Raw genomic sequence first — 17,342 nt, forward strand, 5'->3', positions numbered from 1 at the left:
AGCAGAGCAGACAGGCTGTGAACGCAGACAGAGCTGAGCGTGTCTGGATACAGCGTGGTTGAATACCGGAGAATGGAATCCTGAGCTGACAGGCTCTGTAAGCTGAGAGTGCTCAGCGTTGCTGCATATAGTGGGTGTGACACAGGAGAGTGGAATCCGGAGCTGACAGGCTCTGTATGCTGAGAGTGCTCAGTATAGTTGCATATACCGTGTGTGACACAGGATAGTAGAGTCCTGAGCTGTCAGGCCGAGAATGCTTCAATGTAGCAGGAAACTGGGTGAGTATTACCGGAGCTTGATAACCAGTGCTGAGGAGCTGGAGACGCTCAGAGAACTCAGCGTAGCTGTAGACAGAGAAGGCATGTCTGATGGAATCCGTGCAGGGATGCGGTGCAATCCGTCTGGAGCGGTATCCTCTGAGACTTCACTTCTACAGCTGATTTGGCAGCTGACAGGGGAAATAAGCTTGCGGTTCACCCCGTGGTAGTTAGGTTAGGAACCTCAAAGTAGAATCCAGATTAATGATTAGATAGTAGTAAGTCCTTGAAAACAATCCAACATGAGATCCTGAGAGGAAGGAGTGCTAGCTACTTGCACATAAGATACAATACTGAAGCAATTTGGAGAGGGCGTGTCCCAACTTATATAGACTAGGGAGACCAACACCTAAGCATCCTTAAAGGTACAGGAAGTCTTAAAGGAAATGAATAGGAATTCATGACACCCTAACACCCCCTAACTTAAATATAATTTAAATAAATCTAAATAAAATTACTATCATTAACTAAATTGTTCCTATTTAAAACTAAATACTTACCTATAAAATAAACCCTAAGCTAGCTACAATATAACTAATAGTTACATTGTATCTAGCTTAGGGTTTATTTTTATTTTACAGGCAAGTTTGTATTTATTTTTACAAGCTAGAATAGTTATTAAATAGTTATTAACTATTTAATAACCACCTAGCTAAAATAAATACAAATTTACCTGTAAAATAAAACCAAACCTAAGTTACAATAACACCTAACACTACACTATAATTAAATAAATTAAATACAATTACCTAAATTAAATTAGCTAAAGTACAAAAAAAAACCACACTAAATTACAGAAAATAATAAACAAATTACAGATATTTAAACTAATTACACCTAATCTAATAGCCCTATTAAAATAAAAAAGCCCCCCAAAAATAAAAAATAAACCTAGCCTAAACTAAACTACCAATAGCCCTTAAAAGTCCTTTTGTGGGCCATTGCCCCAAAGTATTCAGCTCTTTTACCTGAGGAAAAAAAATACAAACAACAAACAACCCCCCCAACAGTAAAACCCACCTCCCACACAACCAACCCCTCAAATAAAATACTATCTAAAAAAAACTAAGCTCCCCATTGCCCTGAAAAGGGCATTTGGATGGGCATTGCCTTTAAAAGGGCAGTTGGCTCTTTTGCAGCCCAAAGTCCCTAACCTAAAAATAAAACCCACCCAATACACCCTTAAAAAAACCTAACACTAAACCCCTGAAGATCGACTTACCGGGAGAACTCTTCATTCAAGCCGGGCCGAAGTCCTCAACAAAGCCGGGAGAAGTCTTCATCCAAGCCGGGCAAAGTGGTCCTCCAGACGGGCAGAAGTCTTCATCCAGACGGCATCTTCTATCTTCATCCATCCGACATCGAGTGGGTCCATCAGTGGGTCCATCTTCAAGACATCCGACGCAAAGCATCCTCTTCAAACGGAGTCTTCTTACTGAATGAAGGTACCTTTAAATGACGTCATCCAAGATGGCGTCCCTTAGATTCCGATTGGCTAATAAAAAATTATATCAGCCAATCGGAATTAAGGTAGAAAAAATCCTATTGGCTGATTTGATCAGCCAATAGGATTGAAGTCCAATCCTATTGGCTGATCAAATCAGCCAATAGGATTGAGCTCGCATTCTACTGGCTGTTCCAATCAGCCAATAGAATGCAAGCTCAATCCTATTGGCTGATTGGATCAGCCAATAGCATTGAACTTCAATCCTATTGGCTGATTGCATCAGCCAATAGGATTTTTTCTACCTTAATTCCGATTGGCTGATAGAATTCTATCAGCCAATCGGAATCTAAGGGACGCCATCTTGGATGATGTCACTTAAAGGAACCGTCATTTAGTAAGAAGACGTCGATTGAAGAGGATGCTTCGCGCCGGATGTCTTGAAGATTGACCCGCTCCGCGCCAGATAGATGAAGAAAGAAGATGCCGTCTGGAAGAAGACTTCTGCCCATCTGGAGGACCACGTCTCCCGGCTTGGATGAAGACTTCTCCCGGCTTCGTTGAGGACTTCGGCCCGGCTTAGATGAAGACTTCTCCTGGCAATGCCCATCCAAATGCCCTTTTCAGGGCAATGGGGAGCTTAGGTTTTTTTAGTTAGTATTTTATTTGGGGGGTTGGTTGTGGTGGGTTTTACTGTTGGGGGGTTTGTTTGTATTTTTTTTCAGGTAAAAGAGCTGATTACTTTGGGGCAATGCCCTGCAAAAGGCCCTTTTAAGGGCTATTGGTAGTTTAGTTTAGGCTAGGGTTTTTTTTTATTTGGGGGGGGCTTTTTTATTTTGATAGGGCTATTAGATTAGGTGTAATTAGTTTAAATATCTTGTAATTTGTTTATTATTTTCTGTAATTTAGTGTTTGTTTGTTTTTGTACTTTAGCTAATTTAATTTAATTTATTTAATTGTATTTAATTTTGTTAATTTATTTAATTATAGTGTAGTGTTAGGTGTTAGTGTAACTTAGGTTAGGTTTTATTTTACAGGTACTTTTGTATTTATTTTAGCTAGGTAGTTATTAAATAGTTAATAACTATTTAGTAACTATTCTACCTAGTTAAAATAAATACAAACTTGCCTGTAAAATAAAAATAAACCCTAAGCTAGATACAATGTAACTATTAGTTATATTGTAGCTAGCTTAGGGTTTATTTTATAGGTAAGTATTTAGTTTTAAATAGGAATAATTTAGTTAATGATAGGCGACGTTGGGGGCGGCAGATTAGGGGTTAATAAATGTAGGTAGGTGGCGTCGATGTTAGGGACGGCAGATTAGGGGTTAATAATATTTAAGTAATGTTTGCGAGGCGGGAGTGCGGCGGTTTAGGGGTTAATATATTTATTATAGTGGCGGCAACATTGGGGGTGGCAGATTAGGGGTTAATAAATATAATGTAGGTGGTGGCGGTGTCTGGAGCGGCAGATTAGGGATTAATAATTTTATTTTAGTGTTTGCGATGCGGGAGGGCCTTGGTTTAGGGGTTAATAGGTAGTTTATGGGTGTTAGTGTACTTTTTAGCACTTTAGTTATGAGTTTTATGTTATGGCGTTGTACCATAAAACTCTTAACTGCTGACTTTTAAATGCGGTAGGACTCTTGACAGGAGAGGGTGTACCGCTCGCTTTTTGGCCCCCCAGGAAAGACTTGTAATACCGGTGCTATAGAAGTCCCATAGAAAAAAGACTTTACAAAGTTTACGTAAGTCGTTTTGCGGTAAGGCCAAAGAAGTGTGCAGTGACCCTAAACCTTCAAGACTTGTAATACCAGCGGGCATAAAAAAGCAGCGTTAGGACCTCTTAACGCTACTTTTTTACCCTAACGCACAACTCGTAATCTAGCCGTATGGTTTCTGTAATTATAATGTAAATTAAATTTTTGGGGGGTTTTCATTAGCATAGGCATAAGTATTTCTTAATGTGGCTCCCAGCCAATCCCTCAATATAAACAAAGGTTTGGGCTTTCCTGCTTAAAATGTTTATTCCCCCAAATAGGCAGAAAACAAATTGGTTGCCAGTATTAAACAAACAAAACAAAACACACTAGTTTTTCCTGTTAGTTACCAATAACACACACAAAGTGATTCACACCTTGACTGCCAAACACATACACCGCAATTTAATGTCTTATAGGGACACACTGTGCTTGTCTCACGCTCCTTAGTGATATCATAAATCAAATTACAGTATGTAACCTAGGTTTTGGGGGTTTTCTCCCCCAAAATGCTTCAAAAATAAAGCTTTTTTTATTCAAATTGCAGCATTTTGAAGAAAAACTAGGTAACAAAATCTGCTTTTTGCCTCTTTAGGGAGCGTGGGACAAGCACAATGTTTAAAATCTATTTAATATCAATAATTATGACACAAAGAATTTATTGTGGATCCATTCTATATATTTATATGGAGCCTTATACTGATGAGGACAAGGACCCAAATTAAAAATCCTTCAACCAAGGTGCCTAATGCATATTTCATACGGTTTAAGGTGAAACATGAGTTGCACACTGCAATTGCTGATTTATTCTGCTCTGTTAATACATATATTATACCATGAAGCCTTGTTTTTTTTTGGGGGGGGGGGGGTTTGGGGGGGATTCTTTTGTTTTTCTAATAACTTTATTTTTAAGAATGCTCCAAATACATCAATACAAACACCTGATCATATAGGCAAGTTGTTTCCATTCTAACCTATAACCAAGATTTCTAAATACTACATTTAGTGCTAAGATGATTGCTCCAAACCCTTTTTTCTTTTTTTCAACCTCTCAAAACATCCCAAATCATTCAAATAAACATAAACTTACATTTAGGGCAGGATTTACTATGAGGTGAATGCCCAGATCAGTTGCGGGCTCGCTCATTTGAGCCTGCAACTGATAATTATGAAGAAGCGGTTTAAACCGATGCTTCAAAAACACTCTCGACTGGGGTGATTGACAAGCCCTACTCTCATACCATTGCGTTAGGGTAGGGGGACGGTGATGGAGAACACATTTGCCTCACAATTTGCGATAAGATGCATATAGGTTCACAACATGTGAATCCTGTCCACTAGTAAATTGTTAAATCTTGCCCTAACCATAAGTAACTACTTCTTTGGAGAGCATGTCCCCCCTTTCATAAGGTGCAATTGTTCTATTTCTTTCACTTTTCTATTTGTCAGTAGGATTCCCATTAGTTTAATCTGCACATGCGTTAGCCTTACATGAACACACACACAATGTACCACAGGACAACAGGGAAGAACACTTTTCGCACATGCGTTATACTACTACACCAAACAATACATTAGAAACAGTGAGCCGTATAGCTAAACATATCATTGGATACCACTGAGAAACAGCATAGGAAAAAAACACTGTTGAGCAAGGGGGGCTATCGGTAGAATAGGGAGTAAGTGAGAAACAATATTAAAAATAAAACATTTAGAATAACTATTAAAAAAATATCTTTGATCAAAAGGGTGCACTAAGTTTACTAACGCATGAAGTCCGAGCAAGAGAAGGAGGCTATAGTCTGCAATTGCAGTGAGTAGGGTTGAGTGAAAATGTACATCTAGACCAGTGATGGCAAACCTTGGCACTCCAGGTGTTTCAGAACTACATTTCCCATGATGCTTGACTGGACTGCAGAGGGCCTAAGCATTATGGGAACTGTAGTTCTGAAACATCAGGAGTGCCAAGGTTCGCCATCACTGATCTAGACTCTCTATACCAGAGACTTTTGAACACAGATTTATGAATTACTCACCTTACTATTACCCTAGTTACCATAGCAAGCCGTCTTGCATCACACAATAAGGCTTGCAAGAGCAGTGTCCTCCCCAGGACCTATTTAATGGGCACACCACCCAGCTGATTTTACTGACCACCCCAGTGGTAGAACTTGTTTTTACTTTCTGCAATGAGATTGTTTTTAGTGAAAAAATTTCTGCAGGTCATTTTGAAATGAATATTTAAATAAGACAGTTTCACTAAAGTTCCAGTTCATTTGGAATGTGTTAATTAACAGGAGAATATAGCATTTTTTTTAAGTTTTACAATATGTTGCAGCAGTTGAAAATTGCATTGCAAAATAGCAGCAAATAAAAAAAGAAAATGTTGTTTTCAAAATGTCTCAAATAAATTTGTTTACTTACGGCTAGATTACCAGTTGTGCGTTAGAGGCTATGCAGTGCTAACGAGCAGTTTTCTCTCACCGTTTACCTGCAGCACTGGTATTATGAGTTTTTACAAACCCATCGTTAAAATACAAGAAGTTTGCTCATTACCACACTCCAATAACAGCGCTGCTTAAGTCAGCGGTGAGCTGGTCGTACGTGCTCGTGCACGTTTTCCCCATAGGAATCAACGGGAAGAGCCGGCTGAGCAAAAGTCTAACACCTGCAAAAAAGCAGTGTAAAACTCACTAACGCAGACCCATTGATTCCTATGGGGAAATAAAATTTATGTCTACACCTAACACCCTAACATGAACCCCGAGTCTAAACACCCCTAATCTTACATTTATTAACCCTAATCTGCCGCCCCCTACACCACCGAGACCTACATTATACTTATGAACCCCTAATCTGCTGCCCCCAACATCGCCGCCATCTACATTATATTTATTAACCCCTATTCTGCCGCCCCCAATGTCGCTGCCACCTACCTACACTTATTAACCCTTAATCTGCCGCCCCAACGTCGCTGCCACTATACTAAATGTATTAACCCCTAAACCTAAGTCATAACCCTAACACCCCCTAACTTAAATATAATTTAAATAAATCTAAATAAAATTACTATAATTAAATAAATAATTCCTATTTAAAACTAAATACTTACCTATAAAATAAACCCTAAGATAGCTACTATATAACTAGTAGTTACATTGTATCTATCTTAGGGTTTATTTTTATTTTACAGGCAAGTTTGTATTTATTTTAACTAGGTATAATAGTTATTAACTATTTAATAACTACCTAGCTAAAATAAATACAAAAGTACCTGTAAAATAAAACCCAACCTAAGTTACAATAACGCCTAACATTACACTATCATTAAATACATTTACTAAATTAAATACAATTACCTAAATTAAATTAAATTAGCTAAAGTACAAAAAAACACTAAATTACAGAAAATAATAAACAAATTACAGATATTTAAACTAATTACACATAATCTAATAGCCCTATCAAAATAAAAAAGCCCCCCCCCCCCAAAAAAAAAACCTAGCCTAAACTAAACTACCAATAGCCCTTAAAAGGGCCTTTTGCGGGGCATTGCCCCAAAGTAATCAGCTCTTTTACCTGTAAAAAAATATACAAACAACCCCCAACAGTAAAACCCACTACCCACACAAACAACCCCCCAAATAAAATACTATCTAAAAAAAACTAAGCTCCCCATTGCCCTGAAAAGGGCATTTGGATGGGCATTGCCCTTAAAAGGGCAGTTCGCACTTTTGCAGGCCCAAACCCTAACCTAAAAATAAAACCCACCCAATACACCCTTAAAAAATCCTAACACTAACCCCCTGAAGATCGACTTACAGTTCTGAAGACCGGACATCCATCCTCAAGGAAGCGGCAGAAGTCTTCATCCAACCGGGCCAAAGTCCTTAACGAAGCCAGGAGAAGTCTTCATCCAAGCCGGGCAAAGTGGTCCTCCAGACAGGCAGAAGTCTTCATCCAGACGGCATCTTCTATCTTCATCCATCCGAACAGCCAATAGAATGCGAGCTCAATCCTATTGGCTGATTGCATCAGCTAATAGGATTTTTTCTACCTTAATTCCGATTGGCTGATAGAATTCTATCAGCCAATCGGAATCTAAGGGACGCCATCTTGGATGACGTCACTTAAAGGTACCTTCATTCGTCGGGTAGTCGTCAGATGAAGAGGATGCTCCGCGTCGGATGTCTTGAAGATGGACCCGCTCTGCGTCGGATGGATGAAGATAGAAGATGCTGTCTGGATGACCACTTCGCCCGGCTTGGATGAAGACTTCTTCCGGCTTCGTTGAGGACTTCGGCCCGGTTGGATGAAGACTTCTGCCGCTTCCTTGAGGATGGATGTCTGGTCTTCAGAACAGTAAGTCGATCTTCAGGGGGTTAGTGTTAGGTTTTTTTAAGGCTGCATTGGGTGGGTTTTATTTTTAGGTTAGGGTTTGGGCCTGCAAAAGAGCTAACTGCCCTTTTAAGGGCAATGCCCATCCAAATGCCCTTTTCAGGGCAATGGGGAGCTTAGGTTTTTTTAGATAGTATTTTATTTGGGGGGTTGTTTGTGTGGGTGGTGGGGTTTTACTGTTGGGGGGTTGTTTGTATTTTTTTTTACAGGTAAAAGAGCTGATTACTTTGGGGCAATGCCCAGCAAAAGGCCCTTTTAAGGGCTATTGGTAGTTTAGTTTAGGCTAGTTTTTTTTTTTTTTTTTATAGGGTTATTAGATTAGGTGTACTTAGTTTAAATATCTGTAATTTGTTTATTATTTTCTGTAATTTAGTGTGTTTTTTTTGTACTTTAGCTAATTTAATTTAATTTAGGTAATTGTATTTAATTTAGTAAATTTATTTAAAGGGACAGTCTACACCAGAATTGTTATTGTTTTAAAAGATAGATAATCCCTTGTTTACCCATTCCCTAGTTTTGCATAACCAACACAGTTATATTTATATATTTTTTACCTCTGTGATTATCTTGTATCTAAGCCTCTGCAGACTGCCCCTTTATTTCAGTTTTTTTGACAGACTTGCAGTTTAGCCAATCAGTGATGGCTCGAAGGTAACTTCACGTGCACAAGCACAGTGTTATCTATATGAAAAACATGAACTAACACCCTCTAGTGGTGAAAAACCTGTTAAAATGCATTCTTAAGAGGTGGCCTTCAAGGTCTAAGAAATTAGCATATGAACCTCCTAGGTTAAGCTTTCAACAAAGAATACCAAGAGAACAAAGAAAATTGGTGATAAAAGTAAATTGGAAAATTGTTTAACATGACATGCCCTATCTGAATCATGAAAGTTTTTTTGGACTAGAGTGTCCCTGTAATTATAGTGTAGTGTTAGGTGTTATTGTAACATAGGTTAGGTTTTATTTTACAGGTACTTTTGTATTTATTTTAGCTAGGTAGTTATTAAATAGTTAATAACTATTTAATAACTATTGTACCTAGTTAAAATAAATACAAACTTGCCCGTAAAATAAAAATAAACCCTAAGCTAGCTACAATGTAACTATTAGTTATATTGTAGCTAGCTTAGGGTTTATTTTATAGGTAAGTATTTAGTTTTAAATAGGAATAATTTAGGTAATGATAGGAATTTTTATTTAGATTTATTGTAATTATATTTAAGTTAGGGGGTGTTAGGGTTAGGGTTAGACTTAGGTTTAGCGGTAAATAAATTTAGTATAGTGGCGGCGATGTTGGGACGGCAGATTAGGGGTTAATAAGTGTAGGTAGATGGTGGCGATGTTAGGGACGGCAGATTAGGGGTTAATAATATTTAACTAAAGTTTGCGATGCGGGAATGCGGTGGTTTAGGGGTTAATATGTTTATTATAGGGGCGGCAGATTAGGGGTTAATAAATATAATGTAGGTGGCGGCGGTGTCCGGAGCGGCAGATTAGGGGTTAAAAATTTAATTTTAGTGTTTGCGAAGCGGGAGGGCCTCGGATTAGTGGTTAATAGGTAGTTTATGGAGGTTAGTGTACTTTTTAGAACTTTAGTTATGAGTTTTATGTTACGGCGTTGTACCATAAAACTCTTAACTACTGACTTTTAAATGCATTAGGACTCTTGACGGGGTAGGGTGTACTGCTCACTTTTTAGCCTCCCAGGACAGACTCGTAATACCGGCGCTATGGAAGTCCTATAGAAAAAAGACTTTACAAAGTTTACGTAAGTCGTTTTGCGGAAAGGCCAAAGAAGTGTGCGGTGACCCTAAACCTTCAAGACTCATAATAGCAGCGGGCGTAAAAAAGCAGCGTTAGGACCACTTAACGCTGCTTTTTTACCCTAACGCACAACTCGTAATCTAGCCGTTAGTTTGCTCATGGTCTATTATCAAATAAATATAACATAAAAATCTAGTAATAAAAAAAAATGTGATTTGCTCAAAAGAACATCTTACATTCAGGAGTCATAGCTTTGCAGAATGGGAAAGGCTAGGGAAGAGCCAGTCATCAATCAATGTGCTGCCACTTTTAAGAGCTGCTCTGCATTTGACTGTTCTCTTCAATCAGTGTTTTGCTCTGGCTGCACTGTGTTCAGGAAAACTTACACAGAGCAGCCAGAGCACAGCAATGTTTGGAGATAATAGCCTGATGTGGAGCAGTACTGCAAAGTAAAAGCGCTAACAGTTCTTGAATATGTATCGTTGTTTCTGCAGACATACTGCATTTTCAGCGATGTCTTCTCAGATCACAGCATATTCTGCCTTCAGACTGACCACGCAGTTAAAATTTAAGCCAATATTAAGTTAGCTAATATTTACTTTCCCCATATTAAATCAATTTATTTTAAATTATGCAATTAATTTCGGTTTAGGATCGCTTAGGTAACATTAAATAACAGAAAATGTTGTAATATTGCAAAGTATTACACTACTCCAATCAGCTACTTCATAATGTCCCGCGGGTGGTAGAACTCTGAAAGTGCAAGGCTTACTGACATAGAACACACAGCAAATATACTGCTACAAGCTGAAGTAATCAATATGTGAAGTAAAACATAACTATCTGATCAAACATTTTATTTATATATATACATATACACACACAATAAATTAATAAAAAGGAGGAAACAGTGAAGCACAATAAGAGTATAGAATTTCAAACAACTTTCAAATGCATTTCTATTATCGAATCTGCTTCATTCTCTTGGTATCATTTTTTAAAAACCAGAGAGGTAATCTCTTAGCTGCCGTTCTTAGCTGCTACAGCAGCCCACAGCTAAAAAAAAATTTGCTAAGAGGTGACGTTTGCACCTCTTAGCCAATAGTCGTGTGGTAAATCCGACTCCCATGGGCGCCAAGCTGGATTTACCGCACGGCTATTGGCTAAGAGGTGAAAACGTCACCTCTTAGCAAAAACATTTTTTAGTCATGGGCTGCTGTAGCAGCTAAGAACGGCGATCGATTGAAACAAATAAAGGAGCTTTCTACATGAAGTATCTTATACTTCATGAATGAAAGTCCCCTTTATTTGTTTCAATAGTCAATCCTAGCGTTTGTAAAACGCTAGGATTGACTTTCACTTTAATATAAATGTGCTCTAAGACCACTGTGACTGTCTCCCTCTACTGATCTCCAGTATCTTAAATATACCTCAAGCTTGACAATTCCCCAGACCTGTTATATTACTCCCACACCTTCAATATAAATCCTCTAAGCGACCTTATTATACAATAGAGCTCCTAGTAAGCATTTAGATGCTTGCTCAGTAATTAATATGGTATATACATTATATTTTCCTTTACTTATAGTCATATATTATGATATTTTAGATACATGTGCTATCTTGTATCCTTTGCATGACTCTCTATAGTTACAGTATGATACTAGATGACTCCAGCATAGTTTATCCCCTATAGCCCTAGTAATATAGAACCCAAATCTAAATAGCTCAAGAGAAGCTGATATTATATAACAGGGTTATGCTATATGCTTCCATCCAAACACCAAATTAGGGGTTCAATGACTAATGTGTACTGTATGTATGTATATATATACACACACACACACATAAATATATATATATATATATATATATATATATATATATATATATATATATATATATATATATATATATACGCAGTATATGTGAGAAAGGGAAATTTATGCTTGCCTGATAAATTTGTTTCTTTTACGATATGACGAGTCCACGTATTTCATCTTTACTTATGGGATTACGCCTCCTGGTCAGCAGGAGGAGGCAAAGAGCACCCCAGCAGAGCTGTATATATAGCTCCTCCCTTCCCTCCCACTCCAGTCATTCGACCAAAGTTAGGAAGAGAAAAGAAAAGCTAAAGGTGCAGAGGTGACTGAAGTTTAACAAAAATAAATACCTGTCTTAGAAATGACAGGGTGGGCCGTGGACTCATCATATCGTAAAAGAAACAAATTTATCAGGCAAGCATAAATGTCCCTTTCTTTTACAAGATATGACGAGTCCACGGATTTCATCCTTGCTTATGGGATACAATACCAAAGCTATAGGACACGGATGAAAGGGAGGGACAAGACAGGAACCTAAACGGAAGGCACCACTGCTTGAAGAACCTTTCTCCCAAAACCAGCCTCAGAAGAAGCAAAAGTATCAAATTTGGAAAATTTGGAAAAAGTGTGAAGAGATGACCAAGTTGCAGCCTTGCAAATCTGTTCAAAAGAAGCATTGTTTTTAAATGCCCACGAGGAAGCCACAGCCCTAGTAGAATGAGCCGTAATTCTTTCAGGAGGCTGCTGTCCAGCAGTCTCATATGCCAGACGTATGATACTCTTTAGGCAAAAAGAAAGAGAGGTGGCCGTAGCTTTCTGGCCCCTACACTTTCCAGAAAAAACAAAAAATAATGAAGATGATTGACGAAAATCCTTAGTCGCCTGCAAGTAAAACTTCAGGGCACGGGCCATGTCCAAGTTATGCAACAGACGCTCCTTCTTAGAAGAAGGATTAGGACATAATGAAGGAACAACAATTTCCTGATTAATATTCTTATTTAAAACAACCTTAAGAAGGAAACCAAGTTTGGTACGTAAAACCACCTTATCAGAATGGAAGATAAGATAAGGCGAGTCACATTGTAACGCTTAAAGCTCAGAAACTCTACAAGCAGAAGAAATAGCAACCAAAAATAAAACCTTCAAAGATAACAACTTAATATCTATGGAATGCATGGGTTCAAACGGAACCCCTTGAAGATCATTAAGAACTAAATTCAAACTCCAGGGTGGAGCAATTGGTCTAAACACAGGCTTAATTCTGGTTAGAGTCTGACAAAAAGACTGAACGTCTGGAACATCTTCCAAACGTTTGTGTAGTAAAATTGACAAAGCAGATATTTGTCCCGTTAAGGAACTTGCTGATAACCCTTTCTCCAATCCTTCTTGGAGAAAAGACAGAATCCTGGGAATCCTAACTCTACTCCATGAGTAGCCCTTGGATTCGCACCAATAAAGATATTTACGCCATATCTTATGGTAGATCTTTCTAGTAACAGGCTTACGTGCCTGAATCAAAGTATCAATGACTGAATCAGAGAACCCCCGCTTAGATAAAATCAAGCGTTCAATCTCCAAGCAGTCAGTTGCAGAGAAACTAGATTTGGGTGTTGGAAGGGTCCCTGAATGAGAAGGTCCTGCCTCAATGGAAGCTTCCACGGCAGCAGAGAGGACATGTCCACTAGATCGGCATACCAAGTCCTGCGAGGCCACACAGGCGCGATTAGAATTACTGAAGCCCTCTCCTGTTTGATCCGAGCAATCACCCGGGGAAGGAGAGCAAACGGTGGAAACACATAAGCTAGGTTGAACAACCAAGGCACTGCCAAGGCATCTATCAGTTCGACCTGAGGAACCCTTGACCTGGATCCGTATCTTGGGAGCTTGGCATTTTGACGAGACGCCATAAGATCCAATTCTGGTCTGCCCCATCTGAGAATCAGGGTGGCAAAGACCTTCGGATGGAGTTCCCACTACCCCGGATGAATCGTCTGTCTGCTTAAAAAGTCCACTTCCCAGTTGTCCACTCCTGGGATGTAGATTGCTGACAGATAACAAGAAGAGAATCTCTTGTCTCCTGATCCAGATCTATCTGAGGAGACAAATTTGCATAATCTCCATTCAACTGCCTGAGCATGCTCAGTTGTAGCGGTCTGAGATGAAAACGAGCAAACGGAATGATGTCCATTGCCGCCACCATCAATCCAATTACCTCCATGCACTGAGCCACTGATGGCCGAGGATTGGACTGAAGGGCTCGGCATGTATTCAGAATCTTTAACTTTCTGACCTCTGTCAAGAAAATTTTCATGGATATGGAATCTATTAGACTTCCCAGGAAGGGAACCCTGGTCTGTGGAATTAATGAACTCTTTTCTAGATTCACCTTCCACCCGTGAGTCCTCAGAAAGGACAGAACCATGTCTGTATGAGATTTTGTCAGGTGGTAAGACGACGCCTGGATCAGAATATTGTCTAGATAAGGCGCCACTGCAATACCCCGCGGCCTGAGAACCGCCAGAAGGGACCCTTGAACCTTCGTGAAGATCCTGGGTGCTGTGGCCAACCCGAAGGGAAGAGCCACGAACTGAAAATGTTTGTCCAGGAAGGCAAACCTTAGGAACTGATGATGATCCTTGTGGATAGGAATATGAAGGTATGCATCCTTCAAGTCCACGGTAGTCATATATTGACCCTCCTGGATCAATGGTAGAATTGTTCGAATAGTCTCCATCTTGAAGGATGGGACTCTGAGAAACTTGTTTAGACTCTTGAGATCTAAAATGGGTCTGAACGTTCCCTCTTTTTTGGGAACCACGAAAAGATTTGAGTAAAACCCCTGCCCCTGTTCCAGTATTGGAACGGGACAAATTACTCCCATAGTAGAGAGGTCTTTTACACAACGTAAGAACGCCTCTCTTTTTATCTGGTTTACAGACAATCATGAAAGAAGAAATCTCCCCCTTGGGAGAGAATTTTTGAATTCCAGTTGATACCCTTGGGACACGATTTCCAGTGTCCAGGGGTCCTGAACATCTCTTACCCAAGCCTGGGTAAAGAAGGAAAGTCTGCCCCCTACTAGATCCGGTCCAGGATCGGGGGCCGCCCCTTCATGCTGTCTTGGGAGCAGCAGTGGGCTTCTTGGGTTGTTTACCTTTGTTCCAAGCCTGGTTGGGCCTCCAGACGGCCTTGGCTTGAGCAAAATTCCCTTCCTATTTAGCGGAAGAAGAAGCGGGGACTCCTTTGAAGTTCCGAAAGGAACGAAAATTATATTGAGCAAAATTCCCTTCCTGTTTAGCGGAAGAAGAAGCGGGGACTCCTTTGAAGTTCCGAAAGGAACAAAAATTATATTGTTTACCCCTCAGTTTAGCTGCTTTATCCTGAGGTAGGAGATGACCCTTACCTCCCGTAATGTCAGAAATGATTTCTTTCAAGTCAGGCCCAAATAGGGTTTTCCCTTTGAAAGGAATAGCCAAAAGCTTCGACTTAGATGACACATCAGCAGACCAAGACTTTAACCATAACGCTCTACGCACTAAAATGGCAAATCCGGTATTCTTAGCCCCGCCCATCAGGACCGATGACCGAGTAGGCCCAAACAAACGCATGGGGAGCAGTTTAGCAACTTAGCCATGGGGAATAATTACCCCAAGTAACGGTCAAAAAACATAATTTATGTAAGAACTTACCTGATAAATTCATTTCTTTCATATTGGCAAGAGTCCATGAGCTAGTGACATATGGGATATACAATCCTACCAGGAGGGGCAAAGTTTCCCAAACCTCAAAATGCCTATAAATACACCCCTCACCACACCCACAATTCAGTTTAACGAATAGCCAAGCAGTGGGGTGATAAAGAAAGGAGTAGAAAGCATCAACAAAGGAAATTTGGAAATAATTGTGCTTTATACAAAAAATCATAACCACCATAAAAGGGTGGGCCTCATGGACTCTTGCCAATATGAAAGAAATGAATTTATCAGGTAAGTTCTTACATAAATTATGTTTTCTTTCATGTAATTGGCAAGAGTCCATGAGCTAGTGACATATGGGATATCAATACCCAAGATGTGGAGTCTTCCACTCAAGAGTCACTAGAGAGGGAGGGAATAAAAATAAAAATAGCCATATTTCGCTGAAAAAATTAATCCACAACCCAAAAAAATAAGTTTATTTTCATTTTTGAAAGAAAAAAAACTTAAATCAAAAAGCAGAAGAATCAAACTGAAACAGCTGCCTGAAGAACTTTTCTACCAAAAACTGCTTCCGAAGAAGCAAATACATCAAAACGGTAGAATTTAGTAAATGTATGCAAAAAAGACCAAGTCGCCGCTTTGCAAATCTGATCAACTGAAGCTTCATTCTTAAAAGCCCACGAAGTGGAGACTGATCTAGTAGAATGAGCTGTAATTCTCTGAGGCGGGGCCTGACCCGACTCCAAATAAGCTTGAAGAATCAAAAATTTCAACCAAGAAGCCAAGGAAATAGCAGAAGCCTTCTGACCTTTTCTAGGACCAGAAAATAAAACAAATAGACTGGAAGTCTTCCTGAAATCTTTAGTAGCTTCTACATAATATTTCAAAGCTCTTACCACATCCAAAGAATGTAAGGATCTCTCCAAAGAATTCTTAGGATTAGGACACAAGGAAGGGACAACAATTTCTCTACTAATGTTGTTAGAATTCACAACCTTAGGTAAAAATTGAAAAGAAGTCCGCAAAACTGCCTTATCCTGATGAAAAATCAGAAAAGGAGACTCACAAGAAAGAGCAGATAGCTCAGAAACTCTTCTAGCAGAAGAAATAGCCCAAAGGAACAACACTTTCCAGGAAAGTAGCTTAATGTCCAAAGAATGCATAGGCTCAAATGGCGGAGCCTGTAAAGCCTTCAGAACCAAATTAAGACTCCAAGGAAGAGAAATTGATTTAATGACAGGCTTAATACGAACTAAAGCCTGTACAAAACAGTGAATATCAGGAAGTATAGCAATCTTTCTGTGAAATAAAACAGAAAGAGCGGAGATTTGTCCTTTCAAGGAACTTGCAGACAAACCCTTATCCAAACCATCCTGAAGGAACTGTAAAATTCTAGGAATTCTAAAAGAATGCCAGGAGAATTTATGAGAAGAACACCATGAAATGTAAGACTTCCAAACTCTATAATAAATCTTTCTAGAGACAGATTTACGAGCTTGTAACATAGTATTAATCACTGAGTCAGAGAAACCTCTATGACTTAGAACTAAGCGTTCAATTTCCATACTTTCAAATTTAATGATTTGAGATCCTTGAGATAGTAGGTCCGGCCGTAACGGAAGTGGCCAAGGCGGGCAACTGGACATCCAAACCAGATCTGCATACCAAAACCTGTGTGGCCATGCTGGAGCCACCAGCAACACAAACGACTGTTCCATGATGATTTTGGAGATCACTCTTGGAAGGAGAACTAGAGGCGGGAAGATGTAAGCAGGTTGATAACACCAAGGAAGTGTCAGCGCATCCACTGCTTCCGCCTGAACATCCCTGGACCTGGACAGGTATCTGGGAAGTTTCTTGTTTAGATGAGAGGCCATGAGATCTATCTCTGGAAGCCCCCACATCTGAACAATCTGAGAAAACACATCTGGATGGAGAGACCACTCCCCTGGATGTAAAGTCTGGCGGCTGAGATAATTCGCCTCCCAATTGTCTACGCCTGGGATATGCACCGCAGAGATTAGACAGGAGCTGGATTCCGCCCAGGCAAGTATCCGAGATACTTCTTTCATAGCATAGGGACTGTGAGTTCCCCCCTGATGATTGACATAAGCCACAGTTGTGATATTGTCTGTC

General features: G+C 39.5%; 1 long non-coding RNA gene across 1 annotated transcript in view; it reads left to right on the plus strand.

The window, feature by feature from the left end:
• The first annotated feature begins 256 nt into the window (after positions 1-256).
• The window catches only part of LOC128642923 (uncharacterized), a 45,491-nt gene continuing 28,405 nt past the window's right edge, over positions 257-17,342 (plus strand). The window contains exon 1 of the long non-coding RNA XR_008399733.1: positions 257-278. This is a non-coding gene — a long non-coding RNA (uncharacterized LOC128642923). The remainder of the gene's footprint in view (positions 279-17,342) is intronic.

The sequence above is a fragment of the Bombina bombina genome, chromosome 12 (assembly GCF_027579735.1).
Source record: "Bombina bombina isolate aBomBom1 chromosome 12, aBomBom1.pri, whole genome shotgun sequence".
Classification (NCBI taxonomy): Eukaryota; Metazoa; Chordata; class Amphibia; order Anura; family Bombinatoridae; genus Bombina; species Bombina bombina.